The sequence below is a fragment of the Mesocricetus auratus genome, unplaced genomic scaffold (genome assembly GCF_017639785.1).
Source record: "Mesocricetus auratus isolate SY011 unplaced genomic scaffold, BCM_Maur_2.0 Super-Scaffold_100007, whole genome shotgun sequence".
NCBI lineage: Eukaryota > Metazoa > Chordata > Mammalia > Rodentia > Cricetidae > Mesocricetus > Mesocricetus auratus.
The window spans coordinates 25,811,604-25,824,263 of record NW_024429191.1 but is presented as its reverse complement, the minus strand read 5'-3'; positions in this window follow the sequence as shown (position 1 = coordinate 25,824,263).

The window sequence follows — 12,660 nt, the reverse complement described above, 5'->3', positions numbered from 1 at the left end:
ACCACAGACACCACTGTATCCACCATGCACACACATCAATTGTTCATTTAAAAAATGTTTGAACCATAATAGTTCACAAAGAAGAACTAAATTTAAAAGTAGCTCATAAGAGAAGGTGCAGTGGTCAATGTACAACCTTGGAGCCAGAAGTGAGGTTGTTTAGAGCCACCCTGTGCCACGCTGACACAGGAACAAGCCAACTTGCAACTTCTGAGCCTGAAAGTCTTACCATTTATTAGTGAAGAACGTATGTGTTGGGGCTGGAGAGATGGTAAACAGGTTAAGAACACTCAGTGTTTTGCAGAGGACCTGGGTTTGGTTACCGGCACCCTTCATGATGTCTCACAATTGTCTGCAACTCCAATTCTAAGGGATCCTATACTGTCTTCTGGCTTCTGTAAGTGATACACATGCATATATGCATGCAGGCAAAACATCTCATGCACATAAAAAATACAATTAAAAATTGGATATCTGTATCTTAAAAAAGAAAGTATGCGCTATTTATCAGAAACACCACTTTCCCATGTAAAACTTAACTTAGTAATTATATTTCTGGGAAATTATCCTGAAAGCAATATACTCTATGGTTCACTTACAAATTTATGGGCTGAAATGCCCATAGTGGGTTATTTATAATAGCAAAAAATATTGGAAGCAACTTAAAGATCCAACTGTGGAGGACTTGGCCATAAATTACATAATTTCCATATGATGGATTTTTATACAGTTGCTTAAAATGTCAAGAGTTTGTGCTCTAATGTTCAGGGAAATGCAAGATTCAAAATTACAGGCAAGCAGAACCTCAGCTACACAAAAGAAAGACATTTTTTAAAAGCCTGGAAAGAAGTGTGCTGAGATGTTAGTGCAGTCACATCTATGTGGAGAGAGTGTGGGACCTTCTGTTCTGGACTTTTAACCTCTCATTCTCTCTCTCTCTCTCTCTCTCTCTCTCTCTCTCTCTCTCTCTCTCTCTCTCTCTCTCTCTCCCTCTCTCCCTCTCCCCTCTCTCCCTCTCCCTCTCCCCCAGCCCCCGTGTGTGTGTGTGTGTGTGTGTGTGTGTGTGTGTGTGTGTGTGTGTCCTTCTTCTCCTCCCTGAATAATACAACTTTAGTGATTAGGGAATAGGTAGGTTGTAAATATATAAAGAAACACAAGAAAGAAAAGGGTTAATCTCTCAGTTGTCATTTGATTTTTGTTCTTGTTTGGGGACAGGGTCTCACATAGGCCAGGCTAGCCTCAAATTCTCCATGTAGCCAAGGATGACCTCAGACTCCTCGTTCTCTTTTCTCCATCCACTTTCCAAGTTACACAGCATGCACAGCTTCTCTCTGTCTTCAGCAATTTTGCACACGTCATCTTTCTCTGAATGGCTGACTCTCTCATGCTCGTGTTGGGAAAACTGATCCTGGGTAGACCAACTAGTTCCAGCCACTCAATCCCTGTTTTTCTCCAATGATATTGTACTACTATGGTTCAAAGACCATATTATTAGAAGCCATCCTGCCAGGGATTGAATCCCTTCTCTACAAAAGCTGTGTGGCCTTAGGCTGAGAAGCCAACTGTGTCTCTGCTGCCTCATCTACAAAGGAGGGTGATGTACGTGTCTTATTCACATGGTTGTCATGGCACCTAAGCTAAGGCTGGGAGGTCATGCCTCTCTGAGTAGGTGTTGCTAATGCTTCCTGGGCTGTCCTGCAATCTTATTAATCTCTCACCCTGATTTCAAAAACCTCACCAAAAGAGTTTCTATCCTACCCTTGACTAGGATTCTCAAACCCTGCATGGTGCATGCTCCTGTACCCTCCCATACCAGGCTGCAGGGGTGGGCACTTGCCAGCCTCTCAGACCAATAAAAGTGTGCTGCCTGTTGAGGTTGACCAGAATGCTCATCCTTTATTGCATCCAATAAACTCAGATTCTCACATTAATTGGTGCTGAAACCCACAAAGGGTTTCCCAGAACATCCAGTCTGGCCAGTTGTCTTTCTCCAACCCCTGTTTCCTGACTTTCCCATCTTTCTGAGAGACCTTTACCCTCTGTTATTTGCATAAATGGTAAACCCACCCTTTTTCTTATCTTCTAACCCAGTGGTTCTCAACTTGTGGGTTGTGATCCCTCTAGGGGGTCAAATGACCCTTTCACCAGGGTCGCCTAAGACCATTAGAAAACACAGATATTAATATTATGAAGCATAACAGTAGCAAAATTACAATTATGAAGTAGTAATAAAAGTAATTTTATGGTTGGGGTGATCACAACATGAGAACTGTATTAAAGGATTGCCACATTGGGAAGGTAGAGAACCACTGTTCTAACCCAACCCCTGGCACTTGAGAGGGACATCTTGGCTGTTTCCAGAATCACACACCACATGGGCTATTCTCCCTGCTGACACAGAAATAGACAAGGACCCATCGAGGCTCAGTGCTGTTCTGGGACTTGAGCTTCATTTCAGATCCCAGGGGTCTGTCGCTCCTCCTGATAGCTCCTTTGAGAAACTCTCAGAAACTTTTCAAGGGACACTTCAAGGTAAGAAGCTAGCCTCAACCCATCTAAAAGTTACAACATGGGCAATAGCACTATATCCCAAAAGAGAGGTTTTTGGCCTGCCTCCAAAAAATTTAAACAATTGGCCTGAAAATTGGACTCTGATCTGTCCCTAATATGCCCTGAACAACAAAAACTGCCGTTGTAAATTTGGAATGTTGGACTTACAATCTTGTGAGACTTCGACAAAATTCCTCCAATGAAATTACAAATGGTCCCAGGTTTCCGTCTTGAAGGGTTTTGGAGTATTCCTGTACACTGTGTGAAAAAGTATTGCTGCCAGTGGTATAATAAAGAGCTGCAAGGCCAACAGTTAGCCAGGAGGTATAAGTGGAACTTCAGGGCAAAGGAAGAACTCTGGGAAGAAGAAAGACTGAAGCAGCATGGACAGTACAAAGAGTAAAGGTAATAAAGCCATGAGACAGAGCCGGGAGGCAGTGGCGCACGCCTTTAATCCCAGCACTCGGGAGGCAGAGGCAGGCGGATCTCTGTGAGTTCAAAACCAGCCTGATCTGCAGGAGCTAGTTCCAAGACAGCCTCCAAAGCCATAGAGAAACTCTGTCTGGAAAAACCAAAAAAAACAAACAAACAAAAAAAGCATGAGACAAAAATGGGTTACTTTGTAAGAGGTAGTTAGTAACAACCTAAGCTATCAGGTTTTATAACTAGTAAGTTTCTGTGTCATTTCTGGGGAGCTGACAGTCCCAACACATTCACTAATGTCCTTCCCTTTGTTCCTTTTGTTTTAGATATCAGGATTTTTTTTTTCTGAAACAAGGTTTCTCAGTGTAGCCCTGGCTGTCCTGGAACTCACTCTGTAGACCAGGCTGGCCTTGAGCTCACAGAGATCCAGCTGCCTCTGCCTCCCAAGTGTTGGGGTTAAAGGTGTGCTTCACCATGACCACCCTGCTATATCGGGATATTTTTTTAGCTCTACTTCTAAACTGAATTTTCCAGACTTTCTCTCAGATTTCCATTCAACAGATGAGCCCTGTCCCTAGCAAACTTCCTCAGAGGTTGCCTGCCTCCAAGACTGCCTCTACACACACACACACACACACACACACACACACACACACACACACACAGCCTATATCCTTGTCCCCACAATCTATCCACTACTGCCCTCTTTCTCTCCCTTGTAGTTAGAGTTTTTCTGACTTATCAGCCTCCTTCCACACAGAGTCTTAATATTAATTATAAATGCTCAGCCAATAGCTTAGGCTTATTACTAACTGCTCTTACATTTTAAATTAACCCATATTCCTGATCCATGCTCTGCCACATGGCGGTACTGACATTAACCTGACACATTCATCTCCTGCTCCCTCTGCATCTAGCTGGCCACTCCTCTAATTCCCATGAGTCCACCCTTCTTCCTCCCAGCATCCTCTTTGTCTGACTCTCCCGCCTAACCTCCTCCTGCCCAGCTATAGACCAGTCAGCTCTTCATTAGCTCTTCATTAGAGAGAATACATAGTCGTAGTATACAAAAAGATTGTTCCACAGCTCTCCCTCAACCCCTACAGTTTGCCCTCTCAGTGTCTTACAGAGGAACTGCTGGCCCATAGATCTTTTTTTCTTTGACATTAAAGGTCCAGTTGAATTCTGGGACCTCTTCCCTCCTGGGGGCCACTAAATCCTGCCTGCAACAAGAAGGCAGTTCTAGTCCATGTAGTTACTGATTTTTTTTAATTATTCAGGTTTGCTATAGTCAGACTTTATCTGCACTACGGCGCCAAAGGAGAGGTGCCAAAGTCAAAGCAGTGGTGGCAAGAGCAGGGCCGCTGCAAGGGGTTATGTTGACAAACGGTCCTGTTCTGAAGAATGGATAAAGAAAATGTAGTACATTTACACAATGGAGTACTACTCAGTAACCCAAAACCAGAAAGACAAATATAGTATGTAATCACTCATAAGTGGATACCAGACATAAAGCAAAAGATACCCAGCCTACAATTCACAACCCCAGAGAAGCTTGAACCCTCTTCTAGAAACAGATGGAAACAGATGCAGAAATCCACAACTTACCATTGTGCCAAGCTCCTGGAATACAATTGAAGAGTGAAAATACAAACAAAAGAGTCAAGGCAATGATGGGGAAATCCACAGAATCAGCTACCCTGAGCTAATGAAAGATCACTGACTCAGGTCTGACAAATAGAGAACCTGTATAAGACCAAACTAGAGTCCCTTAATATAGGTGACAATGATGTAACTGGGACAGTATATGAGGCCACTGGTAGTGGGTCCAAGATCTAACACTAATGCACAAACTGACTTAGTGGAGCCCATTCTATATGGAGAGATACCATGCCCAGCCTAGACACAGGGGTATGGGGGATGGAGAGGCGCCTTAGTCCTGGCCTCAATGAGATGACTTAGTAGGTGGACAGAAGAGATGACTTAGTAGTTAAAAGTACTTGCTGTTCTTACAGAGGATTCAGGTTCAGCCTCCCAGCCCTCATGTGATAGCTCACAATTGTCTGTCACTCAAGCTCCATGGGATTATGATTCCTTCTTCTAGCCTTTGCAAGTATTGACTGCAAATAGTGAACATGCACACACATAGGCAAACACTCATACACATAAAATAAGAATAAGCAGATTTAAGGTTTTTATTTATTTTAATCTCATTTACTTACCCTCTGATTCTACCTTATTTTTACGTGGATATGAATTTCCTAAGTGTATAATTTTTATTTTCTCTGATAAACTTTTTTAAACCAGATTGGGTCTGGTGAGATAGCTCTCAGCAGGATAAGGTGTTTGCCATGCAAGCAAACAAGCTGACTTCAATCCCTGGAACTAACTCTACAATGCTATCCCCAACCACCACACAAGTGCTGTGGTGTACACGACCCCTCCCACAATAGTAGTAATAGTAGTTGAAAGGGAACTGTATCAGGTCAGGACCCCCAAGACCAAGTTCTCAGCACAAAGGAAATTTGTTTGCTCCATAGGGACAGAGGGCAGGAAATATGGGGACATAGATAGGAGATACAGAACTAGGAGAAGGGAAGGGAACAAGGAAGCGTGGGAGGGGAGTATATGACCTGGAGGGAGGACAAAGAAGGACTGATCTGGATAGAGAGGGAACAGAAGTCGCCCAAGGTAAAATGGGAACCCTGTGTTAGGGTGAGGTGTTTAACTTTAGTTGGGCAGGTAAATTAGGTGAGCCAAGGGGTCTTCTGATTGTGGACGTTAGTACACGGATAACTGGACCTTGGTAGTCAGTCTCAGGAAGACCTTGGTGGCTAGCTTCAGGAATGTAATCTAATGGTTTTTAGCAAGGCAGAGGGAATGGAGGAGAAGGGCAAAGCCTGCCAGAGCTGTGTTTGCCATGTTTGGGCTAACTAGAGTCCCTTCAGCAGCAGCAACAGTAGTAGTAGTAGTAGTAGTAGTAGTAGTAGTAGTAGTAGTAGTAGTAGTAGTAGTAGTAATAGGCTTTCAAGCATTTCTTAGAAGGCAGGTCTGTAAATTTTCTGTCAAGGGAGAAGATATTCCAAAGACAGACGCTTATGCCTCTACTGTTGGCTATCAACTATTGAGACAATGGTTCCCAAGAAATTGGAATTTCCCCAGGAATGGAAGGCTGGGAGAAAGGAAGGACTGAAGCCCCAGTGTCAGGCAGAGGAGGAACCTGGCCCCTAGGAAGAGATTTCATGCAGTTCTCACTACTTGTCAGACAAGCAGGGGAGACTGGATTCTAGACAGTGATGGGTCAGCAACGGGGGAGACTGTCCCTGGGCAAGGGCTGCTTAGAGAGGCACACCCCTTGCCCTCTATTTAAACCTAAGGTCTCTTATCAATGAGGACGGCCCTGGACCTCTTTATTTGTTCCATTTCCCAACTTGGAAACTTTTTTTTTCATGAATTTCCTTTCTCCACTTGTCTCTTTAAATAGCCTGTTGTGAACAGGTGGCAAGACCTAGCTCTTTAGAGTTGTCAGGGTCCAGATTACCCTAAAAACCCAGGTAACAGGTCTACTGGCAATGAATTTGCTTCGTCTTTCTTTGAGGAAGTACTGGTGCCAACTGCTGGGATTACAGGTGTGTGACCACTGAGCCACAACACCAACCCCCAGAGTATTTGCTCTTCACTTCGGAAGAATAATTATAGAACTTGGGATTTTTCTCTCAACACTTTAAATAGTACACTCAACTATTATGAAACTTGACTGGTTTCTGAGGAGGAGTTGTCTGCTGTTCTTTGCTTTTCTCTAAGTAAAGTGACGTCATTTTCTACTCTGCCCCCTGCGTTCCCCCCCCCAAAAAAACCTGGCTTCTTTAAATATTTTTTCTTGCCAGGTGTGCTAGCACATGCTTTTAATCCCAACAGATGAATTTCTGAGCTTGAAACCAGCCTGGTCTATAGGACAGTCAGAGCTACACAGAGAAACCCTGGAAAAATTAAAAACAAAACAAAGCAAAACAAAACAAAACAAAACCTTTTTTCTTTGAGTGGTTTAACAAAACTTGAATGTTGTAAACTTGAGTATAATTTTTAGAATGAATTGAAATGTTCTGTAAACTGAAATTGACTGCCATGCCTTTCTTCTATGTGGTAGCTAAGACCCAACCTTTGGCATGCTAGGCAGGAACTCTACCACAGAGCTACTAGCCCTGAAGACAGTCCCTGTGGTTTGGGTTTTGTTTCTGCTTGTATCATTCTTGGTATTCTCTGAGCTCCCTGGATCTGTAGTTTATTGTCTGCCATCATTTGTGGAACACTGCCCATCATCATGGCTTTAAATATTTCCTTAGTTCCCCCTTTCTTCCCGCACTCCTCAGTCATTGATTTACTCCTTTATCACTGTCCCACAGTTCTCCAGTACTGCTTTGGAGTTCTGTCTATCACTGGCCGCCACTGGTCTCAGTCATTTGAGGATGACTTTGACCTTATCCTCCTGCCTCTGTTTCCTGAGCGCTGGGGTTACAGGTGTGAACCACCCCACCCAGTTTATGTGGTGCGTACCGGGTAATCACTGAATCAGCTGAGCCACATCCTTGCCCCATCTGGAACTTTCTGTCGTTAGATCAGGAGGCTGAGAGAGTCTTCCCACAACTGCATCTGGTCTGTTAACAAGCTCTGCTGGTGGAAGTTTTCTTATCTCCAGCATTTCTTTTGGATTTCTATATTTACATTTACATGGTCTATCTTAAACCCATTATCATTGTAATAGATTTTTGTGATTCTGATAGGAAAAACTCAAATCCCTATCTTATTTGAGTTTAGTCTCTTCAGACTGTGTTTTCTGCCTTAGTATATTTTTATTTCATTTATTTACTTTTTTGAGATAGGTCCCATGTAGCCCCCCACTGGCCTCAAAGCTGATGTACAGTCACCGATGATCTTAAACCCCTGATCTTCATCCCTCTCATGTGAGCATCATATATGTGCTCCAACACACCTGACCTTGAGTTGCTTACTGAAAGGAGGACATGATGCGCTAAGCAGAGGGGATACCATGAGTAGACCTTTAGTCGTGTCATACTGAGATGCCAGGCAGGAAGCACTCTGTTGTTCCAGGTCTCCGTCTCATGGATGCCTGTGCCCTTGGGCTGTGACCTTTGCCAGTGCTTCCCAGCATGGTTCACCTGTGGGTAGGACAGGATGGATACAGGGGTCTGGGGCTGTGTATTTCCCTTCACCTGTGTGTACGGCAAGAGGGAACAAGAACTCATGTCTCCTGTTTTCACGTAGGATAGGTTAGGCTAACACCCTGGCATGTTAGTCCCTGGTATAGTAATTTCTCCTGGGGGCAGCCCTCGTTACAAAATATTTGGGCCTATTCCAAAATTGGTTCTTTTCCTCCTTCCAAGATGCAAGAGGATTTTCTCTGACATTCACTGTGGAGTCCTAGAAGGTAAGGGTCACAGGTGTGTGGGACTCTCTAAGACCTGGGCCCTCATGGAATTGTCAGCTCTCACAGATAACCTGCAGAGCTCAGAACTCATCAGTTACAGTCCATATTCTCCAACCCCAGCTCTTGCTCTAGATCTCTCCTCCAGTACATTGGGACGCTGTGTATCAGATCTGCCTGTTTCTTGGTGAATCTATGGTTTGTCACTGCTCTCATTGACAGAAGAAGAGTTCCTGAGTAAGCTGGTCACTTATTAGGTCAACGTGGCCACTCCTAAACTCTTGCATGCCAGCCTGGAGGCAGGAAGTTAGCAGACAATGATGTAAAATGGATTTCAGGAGCCAGCTTCCGGCAGCTGTTTCCCTTCTGAAGCTGGCAGTTGCCCTCCTCAGGCCTCCCCCCACCCCATCCCTAGTCCTACTAAAAATCTTCAGATGACCTCAACCTTTTACTTTTTTGGGGGAAGGGCATTGAGACAGGGTTTCTCTGTAGCTTTGGAGGCTGTCCTGGAACTCGATCTGTAGACCAGGCTGGCCTTGACCTGGAAGATCCTTCTGCCTCTGTCTCCCGAGTGCTGGGATAAAAGCACTCCTCCCCTCCCATACCCAGACCCCTGGCTTGTAGGCGTTCTTGATAGAGATCAGTGGTTCTCAGTCTTAATGCTGTGATCCTCATATTGTGATAGCCCACAACTATAAACTTGTTTTCATTGCTACTTCATAACTGTAATTTTGCTACCGTTATGAATTGTAGTGTAAATATTTTTGGAGATAGAGGTTTGCCAAAGGGGTCATGACCCACAGATTGAAAACCACTCATATAGACTAGGAAGAAGTGGCTAGAGGAAGCACAGGTTTGTTCAGGATGCATTGTGGGCGCCAGTTTGGCTGTTTTCAACTTGGGTATTGAGGGAGAGGGAGGGCGTTGGGGAGGGAGGGGGAGGAGGAGGGAGGGGGAGGGGGATGTTCCTGGATTGACAGATACTACTGGTTTTTAGTGGTTTGGATCCATAAGAGCTAGCAGGATCCAAAAGCTTTTCAGTTTCTCTAAAGAAACGAAGTCTAGCTGAGCATTGGTGGTGCCTTTAATCCCAGCACTCAGGAGGCAGAGGCAGGCAGATCTCTATGAGTTTGAGGCCAGCCTGGGCTGTTCCAGGACAGCCTCCAAAACAATACAGAGAAACCCTGTCTCGAAAAACCAAAAAATAAAAAATAAAATAAAATAAATGATGTCTACCAATATATTGTCAGAAAACCCTTAAGCAAGGTTAAAAATCCCGGGACCAGCCATGTGGTGGGGGCACACGCCTTTAATCCCAGCACTTGGGAGGCAGAGGCAGGTAAATCTTTGTGAGTTCCAGGCCAGCCTGGTCTACAAAGTGACTTCCAGAATGGCCAGGGTTATACAGAGAAACCCTGTCTCAAAAAACAAAAACAAACAAACAGACAAACAAAATCCCAGCACCCAAGATTCATCTTCTTGTTAACCCATGTGTCCTGCAACACAAACACCAACCAACCATTGAGCTTAAGAAACAATGCACTGTGTAAGGAAAGGAGGGGGTGCAGAGGGTGGGGGGAGGGTAGGTGAAGAGAGAAATGGTTAGAACCCCAAGTAAGGGTCCTGTGCTTCTGTCAACAAGGGGTGTCAATAGCTCCATGTCCTATATGTGGCTATCTCCATACTACTGTTCAATTTGATGTCATTGGGTTATGAGGCCAATGTCATCTCTACTCCAAGCTAGAGATGAGATGATTATGCTACGACTAGACAAGAAGGGTACACTGAAACATCACCTGCAAACACGCTCTTTCCTGTCCAGAGTGCTGTCTGACTCTGGGGACTACAAGGCTGCTCAGCTTATGTTTATTATTGATCATTGTTATTTGGGGAGATGCTAGAGTATGTAGCAAGTAGGAGGTCAACTGAGATGGGAATTTATTACTATAACTTCCATTAAGTTGTCCTCTATGATGAGGTGGGATTTGGGGGTGCCGCAGCTGTTTGGGGGCCACCTTCCCTCCTGCAGTGTAATCCCTCACCCACACTCTGGAAGGAACGACAATAAACTCATTGGTCCACAAAGTTGGACTTTGGTGGAATCTTGCTTTGTTCTGCCATCAGTGTCCTATGTGGGGGAAGTGGACGTTTGTCAATGTCCCTCTGGGAAAAGCTAGTACAACAGATGGTGGCTCTCAAACTTAAGCTTAAATCAAAATCACTGGGAAAGCTTTCTCCTGCAGAGGGTTAGACTTCACCTGCAAGGAAGAGATGCTAACAAATGCATTGGCAGCTGGTGCTGATGCTATGACTTGGTGAACACTACACTTGAATCTCTTTTCTTAGACGGGATGCCACTGAGAAGGATCGCATGCATCCTTTTGCTTTATGTTCAAGTTGATTTATTAACAGTCACCAAGAGTTAAAAGTCAGAGTTCTTTTTTTTCCTCAAAATATGTTTTTATTTAAATTAGAAATGTAAATGTTTCACATGTCAGTCCTAGCTCCCTCTCCCAGCCCTCCTCCCTTGTCCCTCCACCAGCCCTCCAGTCCCCCACCCAATCCCCACATCATTCCCCAAGGAGGATCCTTGGGGGGATCTCTAACGTCTGTCATTTCATACTGGGCAGAATCTAGGCCCTTCCCCATGTGTCCAGGCTGAGAGAGCATCCCTCTATTTGGAATGGGCTCCCAAAGCTCATTCATAAACCATGGTGAACACTGATCTACCACCCAAGGCCCCAGTGATTTCTGTGGCCTCCTCCCTGGTACTACATTCATGGAGTCTGGATCAGTCTCCTGTTGGCCTCTCAGCCATCAGTCTGGGATTCAAGAGCTCCCCCTTATCCGGTCAGCTGTCTTTGTGGGTTTCACCATCATGATCTTGACCCCTTTGCGTCAGAGTTCTTTTTAAAAGCCTGATTTTTGCCTCTCTTAAAAATTATTAGATCTGGAACTGGAAAGATGGCTCAGTGATTAAGAGCACTGGCTGCTCTTCCAAAGGACCCGGGTTTAATTCCTAGCACCCAATGGTTATACAAACATCTGTAATTCTAGTCCCAGGGAATCTCTCTTCTGCCTTCTATAGGCCACATGGTGCATAGGCAAACATGAAGGCAAAATACCCATTCACATAATAAAATAATAAAAATAATTTTAAAAATTAGTAGATCCAGTAGAAGTAGGCCTGAATTCTCCTCTAGTGATAACTGGCCTGGCTCAGGTCTAGTTTTTCCTTTTAGGTGGGACACTTGCCTGCAATTGTGTCACAGACACCATTACTCTACACCACATCACTCATTGCTTTTGTGGGCACTTGATTCTTACAGTTCTGCAAAGGATGATGGAGACAGCTGGTTAATTCCCATTTCCACATCCTACATGGTTAATTCAGTCGCCCAAAAGCATAACCTAGGCAGTTAGACAGGATTCTACCCTCAGTGACACTTGGTTTTATACTCTATTGTCATCATAATTCGGTTTTTAAGCAAGCATATGTATTAATTCTTTGAGACTGTCATATATTTATATAATGTACTTTGATTACATTCACCCCATCTCCAATTTCTTGGTCATTTTTATTCTCTCTTACAGTCATCTATGTGGTTTTTAAAAATGCATGTGTGGGTGTGTAAGGGGAGTCCTGCACAAACCCCTGCCTGTGCATGGAGAACAGGGCACAACCTGAGGGAGTTGACTCCTCTGTTGCACCAGATGGGCTCAGGGAGACTGAACACAGGTCCTTGGGCTCAGTAGCAAGAGCCCTTACCCATCCCCACTCTAAGTACCTCTCACTGGCTCCAGTTCTTAAAAATCCAAGGACAACAGGTCCTGAGTTTTCATTTTGATTCAGGACTCCCAATCTCTGGACCTGTGTTTGAAGGTGACCTTCTTACAAGCAGACCACGATGGAGGATGTGTGTACGTGTAATTCCAGGACCAGATTTAAGAAGTATTCAAAAATTGTCATTTTCTGCAAACAGGATAATTACTTCTTTTTATTACTATGTCCACCAAAGTCCAGAAAGAGGAAATTAACTTCCCCTGGGGTCATGGACGAACACTGGAACGGAAGCCAAATTGGAAATCCAAAGTGATGAGTCTGCAAAGCAGTCACCACGGAGGCCACCAGTGAGATGAGTCTGAAGGGCCCTGCATGCTGATGTGGAGACTTCTGTTTGTTACTCAGCTAACTGTGGTTCATCTGGCCGAAGTGGAGGAAGAGGATAAAACGGGAAGACTAT